The 12676-nt window shown below is 43.3% G+C and overlaps 1 non-coding gene across 1 annotated transcript; it reads right to left on the minus strand.

Moving 5' to 3' along the window:
• Positions 1-1011: 1011 nt before the first annotated feature.
• On the minus strand, positions 1012-1097 carry LOC116272157. Its single transcript, XR_004180890.1, has one exon. It is a non-coding gene; the product is annotated as a small nucleolar RNA SNORD60 (small nucleolar RNA).
• Between the last annotated feature and the right edge of the window lie 11579 nt (positions 1098-12676).

A 12676-nucleotide genomic window follows, 5' to 3' on the forward strand; every position in this document is an offset into this window, starting at 1 on the left:
TAAATGAGTGATTTAAGGTGCTGTGTTACATATGCATGGTGTATACTTGCATCGTGTCCAGTCCTTACTACATGCAAACACTTGCCGATGATGAGAAGATCATTTGCTCAAAACGACTCTTCAGCCTGTAGTTCCAGCATTTTGGAAGGCCAAGGCAGACAGATGGCTTGAGCCCAGGAGTTTGAGACCAGCCTGGGCAACATACATATAGAGACAAGATTTTGCTATGTTGTGTATATGCGTGTGTGTGTGTGTGTGTGTGTATTTTTTATATATGTGTGTGTGTATATATATATAAATTGTGTGTGTGTGTATATATATGTGTGTGTGTGTGTGTGTGTGTGTGTATATATATATATATATAAATTAGCTGGATGTGGTGGCATGTGCCTGTAGTCCCAGCTACTCGGGAAGCTGAGGTGAAAAAATCGTTTGAGCCTGAGAGGCAGAGATTGCAGTGGGCCATGATCACTCCACTGCACTCCAACCTGGGTAACACAGTGAGGCCCTATTTCAAAAAGAAGGCACTTTGCCTGCTCCTGCTCAGAGGCTACTGGGAATGGATTCACGCTGATGCTTCCTACTGAGGTCTGGGTTCAGGGCTCCATCTGCCAAGCCCTGGGACATGTGGCCCCCGTATCTCTGCTTCGAGCTGACAGACTCCTGCCCCGAGGGTAACGTGCTAGGGGAGATCAAACAGTGATAAGTGAAGTTATAACATCTGTAACATCAACAGGAAGCTCTTTTTGATGGTTCATCACCCACTGGAAAAAGAACTTCTGATGGAGGTCGATAACACACTTTCACCTCCTACCCCACCCACTAGCCCATTTCGAAAGATAACAGCCTCCTTCCCAAGCCTCCCCACTCTGTGCATAGTCTCCTACATTTGTGGGACACAATGTTTCACAGAAAACACAGCTGCTGTCTGTAGGATAACTGTTTTCTCTATTTTAAAGTAGGGAATGTTATGTCAACAGGATTGGGGATTTTTTTTTTCTTTTTTTGCCCAAGCCCCAGGCTTGCAAAATAATAATAAGACTGCATGTGCAGCTTTCATATGAGGTGTCAGAAATAGGATTGGGGAATTTTTGACAAGGGAGAAAAAATGCTACCCTCTATGCAATCACCCTAATACATTTTTGTGTAACGCCTTGTCTGCATACTTGCATTTAAAAGAATAGATTTCCACATTATAAGGAAGGATCATTTAAAACCCACCATTCTGGTTATGTCACCCTCTGCTCAGAATTCTCCAGTGGCTTCCTTTTGCAATTAGTATAAAACCCATGGTCCTGAACAAGGTCTATAAGGCTTGTCCCCTCTGATAGTCGTGTGCCCTTTCCACTGTATTTCTGCTACTTTGCTTTCTTTTCTGTCTTCACACTCTACCAGGCTTTCAGGATGTTTGCAAATGTGGGTGCCTCTGCATCCAAACAGTTTTCATAGTACTTGTAATGGCTGCTAAATATTGCGCCTTGCTGGCGGAGCGTGGAGGCTCAGGCCTGTAATCCCAGCACTTTGGGAGGCCAAGGAGGCAGATCACGAGGTCAGGAGTTTGAGAACAGCATGACCAACATGGTGAAACCCCGTCTCTACTAAAAATTCAAAAATTAGCCGGGCATGGTAGTCACGCCTGTAATCCCAGCTACTTAGGAGGCTGAGGCAGGAGAATCGCTTGAACCTAGGAGGCGGAGGTTGCAGTGAGCCGAGATTGCACCACTGCACTCCAACCTGGGCGATAGAGAGAGACTCCATCTAAAAAAAAAAAAAAAAAAAAAATTCCTTGCTGATATAACCTTAAATTCCTAACCATTCCTTTGGGTCATCATTCAGTCATTCCCAGGGTTTTACTATTGTTAACTACACTGTGATGGATACCTTAGTACATACTACTTTTCTGGTTTATTTTAGATTATTTCCTTAAAGTTCCAGGAGCAGATATTGAAGTTAAAGGAAACATCTTTACTCTTGCATCATATTGACCTTCTGCTTTCATTTCAAGTCCGTTTTACTACACCACTAGCAGCATTTGAGTGTATCTATTTCACTGCAACCTAGATAGCAATGAATTATCGTTTTTCAGTAATTATATCTCCACCAGTTTTTAAATGTATTTTTAAAAATCTATTATTTGCAATAAAATATTTTACTATTTTACTATTTTTCAGCACCAGCCACTATATCAGCTGCTCTATATATACTTCTTTAATCCTCAGAACAACCTCACAAGGAATATATCATGAACACTATTTTAAGATGAAGAAACTCAAGACTGGGGAGGTTAACTTGCTCAATGTCACAGAGTTGTGCAAGTAGCAGAATCAGGATTTGAATTCAGATAGTTTATTATTGTTATTACTACTTCAAAAGCCATTTGCTTTATGCAATATTTGTCTACCTTCTGCATCCCCCCAGCTATTTGGCTTTTTGCACAGTCAACATGTCATGGCTTAGGGTGCAGTCCAGCAGGTCTAGACAGAATGACGGCATGGCTTCATGTGTGTCTTTAGGACAGCATTCTATAGACAGTCGCTTCCTGCCCCCCAGGCACCTCTACCACCCTTCCCCTGCCTTTCAGAATAAACTTTTCATTGATTGAAGGCCTCACTCTATACACTGAAGTTTAACCCTAATGACAGGTGCATTAAAATGTCCACCTTACAGAGTTAAGATTCAAAGAACTCATATGAAGTACTCTGTTAACTAGAAAACACTACAAATATCAGGCTTCATTATATAGCTTTATTTTATTTTTTATTTTTTTTGGAGACAGGGTTTCACTCTGTTGCCCAGACTGGAGTGCAGTTGCATGATCATGGCTCACTGCAGCTTCAACCTCCTGGGCTCAAGCCATCCTCCTGTCTCAGCCTCCTGAGTAGCTGGGACTATAGGCCCAAGCCACCAAGCTTGGCTAATTTTTAATGTTTAAAAACATTTTAAAAATATTTTGTAGCTACAGGGTCTCACTATGTTGCCTAAGCTGGTCTCAAAGTCCTAGGTTCAAGGGATCCTCCTGTCTCGGCCTGCCAAAATGCTGGGATTACAGACATGAGCCACTGCACCCAGCCTGTTACGTAACTTTAAATATGGGTTAACTATCCCTTACCCAAGATGCTTATGACCAGAAATATTTCAGATTTGGTTGGCGGGGGAGGGTTGAATTTTGGAATATTTTCATATACATAATGAGATATCTTGGGGATGGAACCCAAGCCTAAACAGGAAATTCACTTACGTTTCTTATGCACCTTATATACATAGCCTGGAGGTAATTTTATGTAATATTTTGAATAATTTTGTGCATGAAACAAAGTCTATGTACAGCAAAACCTCAGAAAGCAAAGGTGTCACTATCTCGGCACCCATATGACCAATCTGGCTATTTGGCATCACCATCAATCATGGCTCTGAATTTACTTGCTACTGATAAGCAATGATTTTCTTCCACTTATTCACACATAAGTACTTAACAGAAAAAAATATAATGTGCCCTTAATACAGTGAAAAAACAATGTGTTCAGGGTAACTAAGCAACTACGTAGCATCCCTATAATACGTGTACCAGCTGTTAGACAACAGCAGCAACAAGCATCCCCAGGCTTTCAGTCTCCACTTACGATGTTGTAGCCTCAAGTTCCCAGGCTCAAGCAATCTTCCTGCCTCATGTGGCTAGGCCTACAGGCACTCACCACCATGCCCTGCTAACTTCTGAATTTTTTTATAGAGACAAGGTCTTACTATGTTAACCAAGCTGGTCTCGACCTCCTACCCTGAAGCCATCCTCCCTCCTTCCCATCCCAAAGTTCTGGGATTACAGATGTGAGCCACCGCACCCAGCCTCACCGTGTTCTTTATACGCACTTTTTCTGCAGTATTAATGTCACTTGATGGTCACTATTATCACAATCACCTTGAATCAGAACCATTTCAGCTACTTCACCATTGGTCAATGAATGAACAACCGTAGACCCATGAATGTTAAAAAGTTCTTTGACATACACTTCTTCCTGCTTACTTGCAGACTCTGAAGGTATATATTTTGCATATGTAAAGAGCTTAGACATCTTTTTTTTTTTTCAGTTGACATAAGGAATCCTTCCAAGTCATCGCCTGTTCATCATCCTCACTGAACATAGTTGCAGGCCAGAGTTCATGCCAGGCACACACAGCTGTGTTTTTGTGTCGTTGTTTTCCAAGCCCTGGCAACAACCTCTCATCATCGGCAAATGTTTGCATGTAGTAGGGACTGGACACGATGCATGTATACACCATGCATATGTAACACAGCACCTTAATTCACTCATTTATCCATGCCACAAACATGTATTGAGCACATACTAGGTATAGGCACAATCGGGGCTCGTGGGGATACAGAGAATAAGACACAGACTTCAATAATTCTGACTTTGCTATTTAAAGCAGAATTGTGGATGACATGTAATACACAAAACCATGAGATTTTAGAGCAGAAAGGATGCTGGAAATGATCTCATCAAAAATTCTTATAATGAGGTGTAAGAAAAACGTAGTCCATATAAGCCATCCTTCAGCTAAATTCCTTTTGAAAACCTTCCACACCCACACCTCTGTTCACTGCTTCCAGGATGCTGTTCAAGAAAAATGTTTTTATATTTATTCTTTCCTGGTCTAAGGATATGCTGGTCATGTGGCTGAATTAATGAAGTCACATTTGGGGGAAGTACATGGCATAAACATTTTTGATGAGAATTTCAGCTGGAAGATGAGCAGAACAGTTGTCAAAGAATAACAAAATCTTGCAGTTGTCATCCAGTCCAACTTCCCTGCAGTTGGCGTGAACCTCTGGTACAAAAGGTTTACGAAACCAAGATAAAAGATGTACCTGGGCTGGGTGCAGTGGCTCATGCCTTTAATCCCAGCACTTTGGGAGATCAAGTAGGGTGGATCGCTTGAGCCCAGGAGTTTGAGACCAACCTGGGCAACATGGCAAAACCCCATCTTTACAAAAACATACAAAAATTAGCCGAGGGTGGTGGCACATGCCTGTGCATGCCTGTAGTCCTAACTACTTGGGAAGCTGAGGCGAGAGGATGGCTTGACCCCAGGAGTTCGAGGCTGCAGTGAGCTGTGATCATGCCACAGCACTGCAACCTGGGTGACAGAGCAAAACCCTGTCTCATTTAAAAAAAAAAAAAAAAAAGACTCCCTCGTGATCCATGTTTTTCTGTTAGCATAATAATGGACTGGTAAGAAATTCACTTATAGAAAACAACAAGCTTTTGCCTCTCGCAGCAAGTGTACACTTATGCACGCCTGTTGCATTAGCACATCTAAGCACAGTTATCCTCTCCTTGGATCCTTAATTCCTATAAGTACTGTCTCATCAGCTGTAGTCAGTGTCTTTCTAGGGCAATAATGCTAAGACAGTGATTTTTCGTCAGCATTAAAGACTTGTTCTGGCCGTGCACGGTGGCTCATGCCTGTAATCCTAGCACTTTGGGAGGCCGAGGCGGGTGGATCACTTGAGGTCAGGAGTCCAAACCAGTCTGGCCAACATGATGAAACCCTGTCTCTACTAAAAGTACAAAAATGTTAGCCAGGCGTAGTGGTGGGCACCTGTAATCCCAGCTACTGGGAGGCTGAGGCAGGAGAATTGCTTGAACCCAGGAGGTGGAGGTTGCAGTGAGCAGAGATCTCCTGCCTGGACGACAGAGCAAGACTCTGTCTCAAAAAACAAAACAAAAAAAAGACTTGTTCTGGCATCAGATTTCATCAGCCATGACCTTGGCAAACTCATCAATGAATTTCTCTGCTGCTTTATAACCAACAGATGCTTTGTCACCACAATTGTTTAAAAATTTAATGCTGTATCTTTACTTAAATTTTTGCCACCAGCCTGTTGAATTTTCACAGGTCTCTTCAATTTTCAGTCCATCACAATAGATCTGTGCTTGTTTCATGGTCAGCATACCATTAATGGCATATGTCCACTGCTGATGATTCACTCTTTTCATACACGATTGAGGTCTTCATTTTTAGCTTTATGCAGTGTTTTTCTGTTTTTCATTAACTTCTGTTCATCACTTTCAGCACAGGACTCTGACAGTTTATTCTTGTTTCTTCATGTCATATATGTTGGCCATTCCAACACCATACTCTCCAGCAAGACGCTACACACTTACACTGCTGTCCGGTTTCTTCAGCAGCTTGATGTTCTGTGCTATAGATAAGCATGAATGCTTGCTCTTTTTCTTATCACTGTTACCCGTAGAGATATCTGCAGGCCTTCTGGACATTTTCAACAATATGTTTACACCACAGGCAGAGAATGAGCAAAAAAAAAAAAAAAAAAAAACCACACAGTGAGTAATGCACATAATTTTGGCCCCCCATAGGGCATTGTGGGAACAGGCTGTTGGCATATCTGACCCTGTTATTACCCTTTGTGGGTGTGCCTGTGTGAAGGGAACCTGGTCATGTGCAGAAAAAATACACCACCGCTGAGGGGGCTAAGAAGGTCTTTTTCCTTTGGGAATGTTGAATAAACTGTGTGTTCTGTGCCTACATTTTGACTGAGACCTGTCACATGAGGTCAAATTGAAGTTTTCTGCTTACAGCATCATGTTGGCACTCAAAAAGTTCCAGCTTTTGGAACATTTCAGATTTCAGATTTTCAGAGTAGAAGTACCCAACCTGTAATAATATAAAGGAAATGGGGGATGACTCCTGAGTGCAGGGTTTCCTTTGAAAGTGATGGAAATGGCCTGAAATTGATTGTGGCGTACAACAATGGGTAGTTGCATAACTCTGTGAATACACTAAAAACCATGGAATTGTGCACTTTTAATTGGTGAATTGTATGGTAGGTGAATTCTATCTCATAAGGCTGATATTAAAAAGAATCATATAAAACATTTGCTTTGCTACTATGGCCAGTATGCCATCCCTCCAAGTGACTCTGACGTTCATTCATTCATTCATCCATTCATTCATTCATTCCACAGATATTTCTTGATAGTTCATTATACATGTGGCTCTGTGCTAAGCACTTGGGATACAGAGTTGAAGAAGATAGACACTGTCCCTATCCTCAGGCAACTGGAAACATGGACTTTAGATAAAACATTGCACTGAAGTGTGATGAATTTTGTATTAGGGAAAGTTAAAAGGAGACAAGGAACATACAGCAGGAGGTCCTATCACAGTCTGGTCAGAGAAGGTCCCAGCTCTGATCTAGGGAGTGGAGGGAGGATTCTGGGCAGAGGAAAGGGCATAAAGTCCCATGAGAGAGAAAGTGCCCAGTGCATTTGAAAAACTGAGAGCCAGCCAAGATAGAGGGGAGCAGGTAAGAGGCAGTGAGGAATGACGAAGCTGCAGAGGTGGGAATGGGCCGGACTACGGAGGCCCTTGTAGGCTGTGTTAAGGAGTTTGGATTTAACCAACAGACAATGGTAGCTAGTTGGTCAGTCAAAAGGAGGCAAGATCAAGTTCTTTTTAGAGGAACCCTCTGGTTGCAATGTGGAGAATAGACTGGAGGAGATAAACAGGCTGTTAAACAGATGTTTTAAATATGTAGGTGGTAGAAACTATAGAATTTGGTGATTGAACTTCTTTGAATGGAGACGGCAGGGAGAGAATTCCAGGGCGACTCAGATTTCCAGCTTGGGCAAGTGGGTGGGTGGTGGCGAGACAGGGATTCATGGAGGAGCAGCGGGATACTTTCATTTCAGATGTGTTGAGTTTGAGAACACGGGGCCCAGTATGCATAGTGACAAAAACTCATACTCCAAAGCCCAACAGGCTCTTCCACCTTATTGATTGCTGTGTGATCTTGGAGAAGTTACCTAAGCTGTCTGTGACTCCACTTCTTAGAGATGATAATAATAATAATAATAATAGCTTTCTGAAGTGCTGTCATGAGAATTGTGAGTTAATATATGTGAAATGCTTTCAATGTATCTGGCCCACTTAAAGACTATACAAGTCTTTATCATCATCACCATGATTGTTGCTATGATATGCCCAAAATACAAGGTCCAGGAAACAGATGTATGCACCAGTCTGCTGCTGGCAATGTAGATTTTAGTGGCATCAGCAAGCAGATGGCATTTGAAGCCTTGGGAGTAGAGTGAGAGGGCAAAGGGCCAGGATAGACCCCTGAGGCGCTCCCACATCAGAGAGACAGGTGGAGCCTGCCAAGGAGATCCTAAAGGCCTGGTAAAGACACAGAAGGAGCCAGGCATGGTGGCTCATGCCTGTAATCTCAGCACTTTGGGAGGCTAAGGCAGGTGGATTGCTTGAATCCAGGAGTTTGTGACCAGCCTGGGGAATATGGCGAAACTCTGTCTCTACCAAAAATACAAAAATTAGCTGCCCGTGGTAGAGCACGCTTATAGCCCCAGCTACTTGGGGGGTTGAGGCATGGTGGGGGGCATTGCTTGAGCCCAGAAAGTTGAGGTTGCCGTGAGCTGTGATCACACCACTGCACTCCAGCCTGGGTGACAGAGCGAGACCCTGCCTCAAAAAAAAAAAAAAAAAGAAAAAGACACAGGAGGAATGCAGTGGGTGTATACAAATGCTGAATACAGATGCTGAGCCATGAGGAGCATTCATGAAATGTTAGGGCTTCTGGTTGTCACCCTACTTTCCTTGGGCAGTCAAGACCGCCTCCAGTTGTGGTGTTTCCAGGGGACATGTTGAAATTCAGTAAATTGACTTTTTAATATCTATGCCCAGAAACATATTTTCAGAGTATATTAGGGGAGTATGGTATTTTTACAAAGCCTGAAATACATCCTGTTTTTTTGTTTTGTCTTGTTTTTGAGACGGAGTCCCACTGTGTTGCCCAGGCTGGAGTGCAGTGGCGCGATCTTGGCTCACTGCAACCTCTGCCTCCCGGGTTCAAGCTATTCTCCTGCTTCAGCCTCCCTAGTAGCTGAGATTACAGGCTCTTACTACCACGTCTGGCTAATTTTTTGTATTTTTAGTAGAGACAGGGTTTCACCGTGTTAGCCAGGATGCTCTCGATCTCCTGAACTTGTGATCGAGTCGCCTCGGCCTCCTAAAGTGCTGGGATTAGAGGCGTGAGCCACTGCGCCCAGCCCATTCTCTTGTAAAAACAAAAATCTTCTTGGAATATGGGCCATTTTTCTACATTCATCAGTTTTGTATGTTTGGACCTTTGTACATTGAATTTGTCCTTTCCTGCTTCTGGGCTAGATTTTCTTCCACTGTTTTGTGCCAGTTTTAAATTCCCACCTAGATCATCAGCTCCTTAAAGAAATGAAAAATTAAGTACAGCATGAAATATTTATTTGTTGAGTTCCTGTTTATGAGGATCTGTTGCTAAATGGTACCTGAGACAGGTTCTAAAAAAAGAAAAAGGTATTAACTCATAATGGCTTCTTCCATCTAATGATGGCAAAATGGCAACTGATTTAGTTCAATTGACCAATGGGAAATAATCCTTTATAACATAAGCAGTTATAATCAATTTAACAAGTTGCTCATTTTTTACACTTTTTTCTTTTTCTTTTCTTTTCTTTCTTTTTTTTTTTTTTTTTTTGAGTTGGCGGTCAGGGGGCGTCCCACTTTGTTCCCGAGGCTGGAGCGCAGTGGCATGATCATAGCTCACTGCAGTCTCGGCCTCCTGGGCTCAAGGGATCCTCCTGCCTCAGCTTCCCTAGTAGCTAGGACCACAGGCATGCACCACCAGGCCTGGCTACTTATTATTTTTTTGTAGAGACGTGGTCTCGCCATGTTGCCCAGACTGGTCTTGAACTCCTGGCCTTAAGTGATCCTCTCACCTTGCCCTTCCAAAGCGTTGGGATGACAAATGTGACTCACTGCTCAACGCCTTTTTTTTTTCCTTTTTTTTTTTTTTTTTGGCATTTTTGACAGCATCTTATAGTTTACAGAATATTATCATATAATATCATCAGTATGATGGCTAATATTGAGTGTCAATTTGATTGGATTGAAGGACACAAAGTATTGTTCCTGGGTATGTCTGTGAGGATGTTGCCAAAGGAGATTAACATTTGAGCCAGTGGACTGGGAGAGGCAGACTCACCCTCAATCTGAGTAGACACCAGCTAATCTGCTGCCAGCATGGCTAGGATAAAAGCAGGCAGAGGAACCGTGAAGGACTAGACTGTCCTGAGTCTTCCGGCCTTCATCTTTCTCTCGTGCTGGATTCTTCCTGCCCTTGAGTATCAGACTCCAAGTTCTTCAACTTCTGGACTCTTGGACTTGTACCAGTGGTGTGCCAGGGGCTCTTGGACCTTCAACCACAGACTGAAGGCTGCACTGTCAGCTTCCCTGCTTATGAGGTTTTGGGACTCCGACTGGCTTCCTTGTTCCATAGTGAAACTTCACCTTGTGATGGTGTGAGCCAATACACCTTAATAAACTCCCCTTTATATATACGTCTATCTTATTAGTTCTGTCCCGCTAGAGAACCCTGACTAATAAAATCAGCCAGTACCTATCAATGTCATTATTATTTCCATTTTACAGGTGAGAAAGCCTGGACTCACAGAAATTAGTTACCTTGCCAAGTGTGGTACACAGTTGGGCCAAGACTGATGGCTGATAGGACAGGGGTGAACCAGTGGTGGGGAGGGCAATCTGGCATTCAAGGGGCGCATTGTCTATGGAGGACTTAAAAATAATAAAGCCAACTAAAGGCAGTCTGCTTTTTATGATCACCAGGCACCAGCAATTCTAAATTTCAGTGATAAAATACTCCTCCTCAGTGGACACGAGAAGCTGGCTTCTCCTATTCCCCAGTACAGTAGAAACATTAAGAGAGCAAGCGAGCCTCATTTCCAGATATATGGGTGATTTCTCTCAGGACTGTGCAAAGCATTTCATGTTCCAAGTCCCTGCCTTTGTTAAAACATAGATGTATTTTTTTTCTTTGGGGATGTTCAGAGCTTTCCAGAATTATGCTTTCCCAGGAGAGATAACAACAGTCATGTAGCCAAATGTCTAGCAGTGCTTCTGCCTACTGAACAGAATTTCCTGAGAATCTTCTGGAAAAGCAGCACTTGGTTTTCTCATTCTGCAAAATGCACTCAGCAGCTCCTCTGAGAGAAGTGTGTATATAGGGGGATGGCAGGAGAGAAAGGCAGTTCTCCCTGCCAGGTGGGTGACGGGCAGGGGTATGGACCCTTCTACTGAGGGTGAGCTGGTAGAATTTCTCTCAATGCTTAAGACCGAGAAGTTTATCATTCCCCTGACCCCCTGGCTTTAGTTGGAAATGTCCAGAATTCCCCCATCCTAACTGAGAAGGGCAGTTGCTTGCCCAAAACCCACAAAGACTAATTCTGTAGTGAAGAGTCCCTCAACTGCTAGGGTGACCAGCAGCCCAGGCCTGAGGGCTTTCCTGGAACCTGAAACTTTCAATGCTAAAACTAGGATGGTCCCAGGTCAACCAGGAGGGTTGGTCACTCTTCTAGTTGCTGAGATTTTGAAATCAATGTTTAGTGTTCATTCTACTGTTATTGGAATTGCCTTGAGCCCTGGCTTGGGACATTGAGGGCCTGGGCAGTATCTTTATTTTAGATATCTACAGAAGCCAGAACAAAGGCAAGCTTACCTATGAAGCCCAGGAAGATCCTGCGGTAGGTTTTCTCAGCAGCAGTGTGATGGACATTTGGGGCTGGATAACGCTTTTTTGTGGGGCTCTGTCCTGTGCGTTGAAAGATATTTAGCAGCATTACTGCCCTCTATGCATTAGATGCCAGTAGCATGTTCCCCACCCAGGTGTGACAATCAAAACACACCTTTAGGAATTGCAAATATTCACTGGGATGGGGGTAAGGGTGGCAAACTTACCCCCAGGTGGGAAGTACTGCCCAAGAGAGACGTGTCTTGCTACCTCATTAAGCATTTGGAGCTGTTGAACACAAATCAAGGCAGTCAGAAAGCGCATCCTGGCTTCAGGCTGGGCATAACCATCCTATTTGCCACATAAAAGTCTAGTGGCTGCTCTGCACCCTTTCTGGATAGAAGCAGAGTTAGTTTGGTCATGGGGGCCTCCATGGGACAGTGTTGCCCAGACAGGCACCCCTTTAAACCAGTTCTTCCCACAGGGGTGTCACAAAGAATACTTCTTGTCCTATGGGATGCCCCCTGGGGAAATAAAAGGGAATTCGAAAAATACTATATGGACATTCACAAAGTACCTCATACAATGAACGCTTTGAGAAGTGCTGAAATAAAGAAACCTGTTTAAAATTTCCACCAAGTTTTACGCCGAGGTCAACCTATCCATTAAGGTTTACATATAATTGGCTCAATCCCTTGAACTGTGGCATCTTTAAATACTCTGGGACCCACCCTGAGATTGTGAGAATTTCCAGAGGGTGTATCTTCTCAAGGTCACTTCAACTCTGAGTTCAGCTTCCCCTTAAATTCTCCAGCTCATTCATAGTGCACCTCTTGCCACTTCTGCCTTATTTCTGCTCTATGCTGATAGAGTTGTGGATTTCAGTCCCCTCTTCATGAATTTCCCTTCCCCAAAATACCCTATAAGGCATGTCTGTGTTCAGTGGCTTTACTGAGGTTTGTGGTGGTGAAAGCCTTTTACATCGCCATGATTTTAGCCCCTTTTCGCCCTCAAAACTTTCCTTTTATTTCCCTCACCCCCTCCACCTCACCCCAACTCAACTCTTCTCACTTTATTGTA

This window comes from Papio anubis, chromosome 1, assembly GCF_008728515.1.
Source record: "Papio anubis isolate 15944 chromosome 1, Panubis1.0, whole genome shotgun sequence".
Classification (NCBI taxonomy): domain Eukaryota; kingdom Metazoa; phylum Chordata; class Mammalia; order Primates; family Cercopithecidae; genus Papio; species Papio anubis.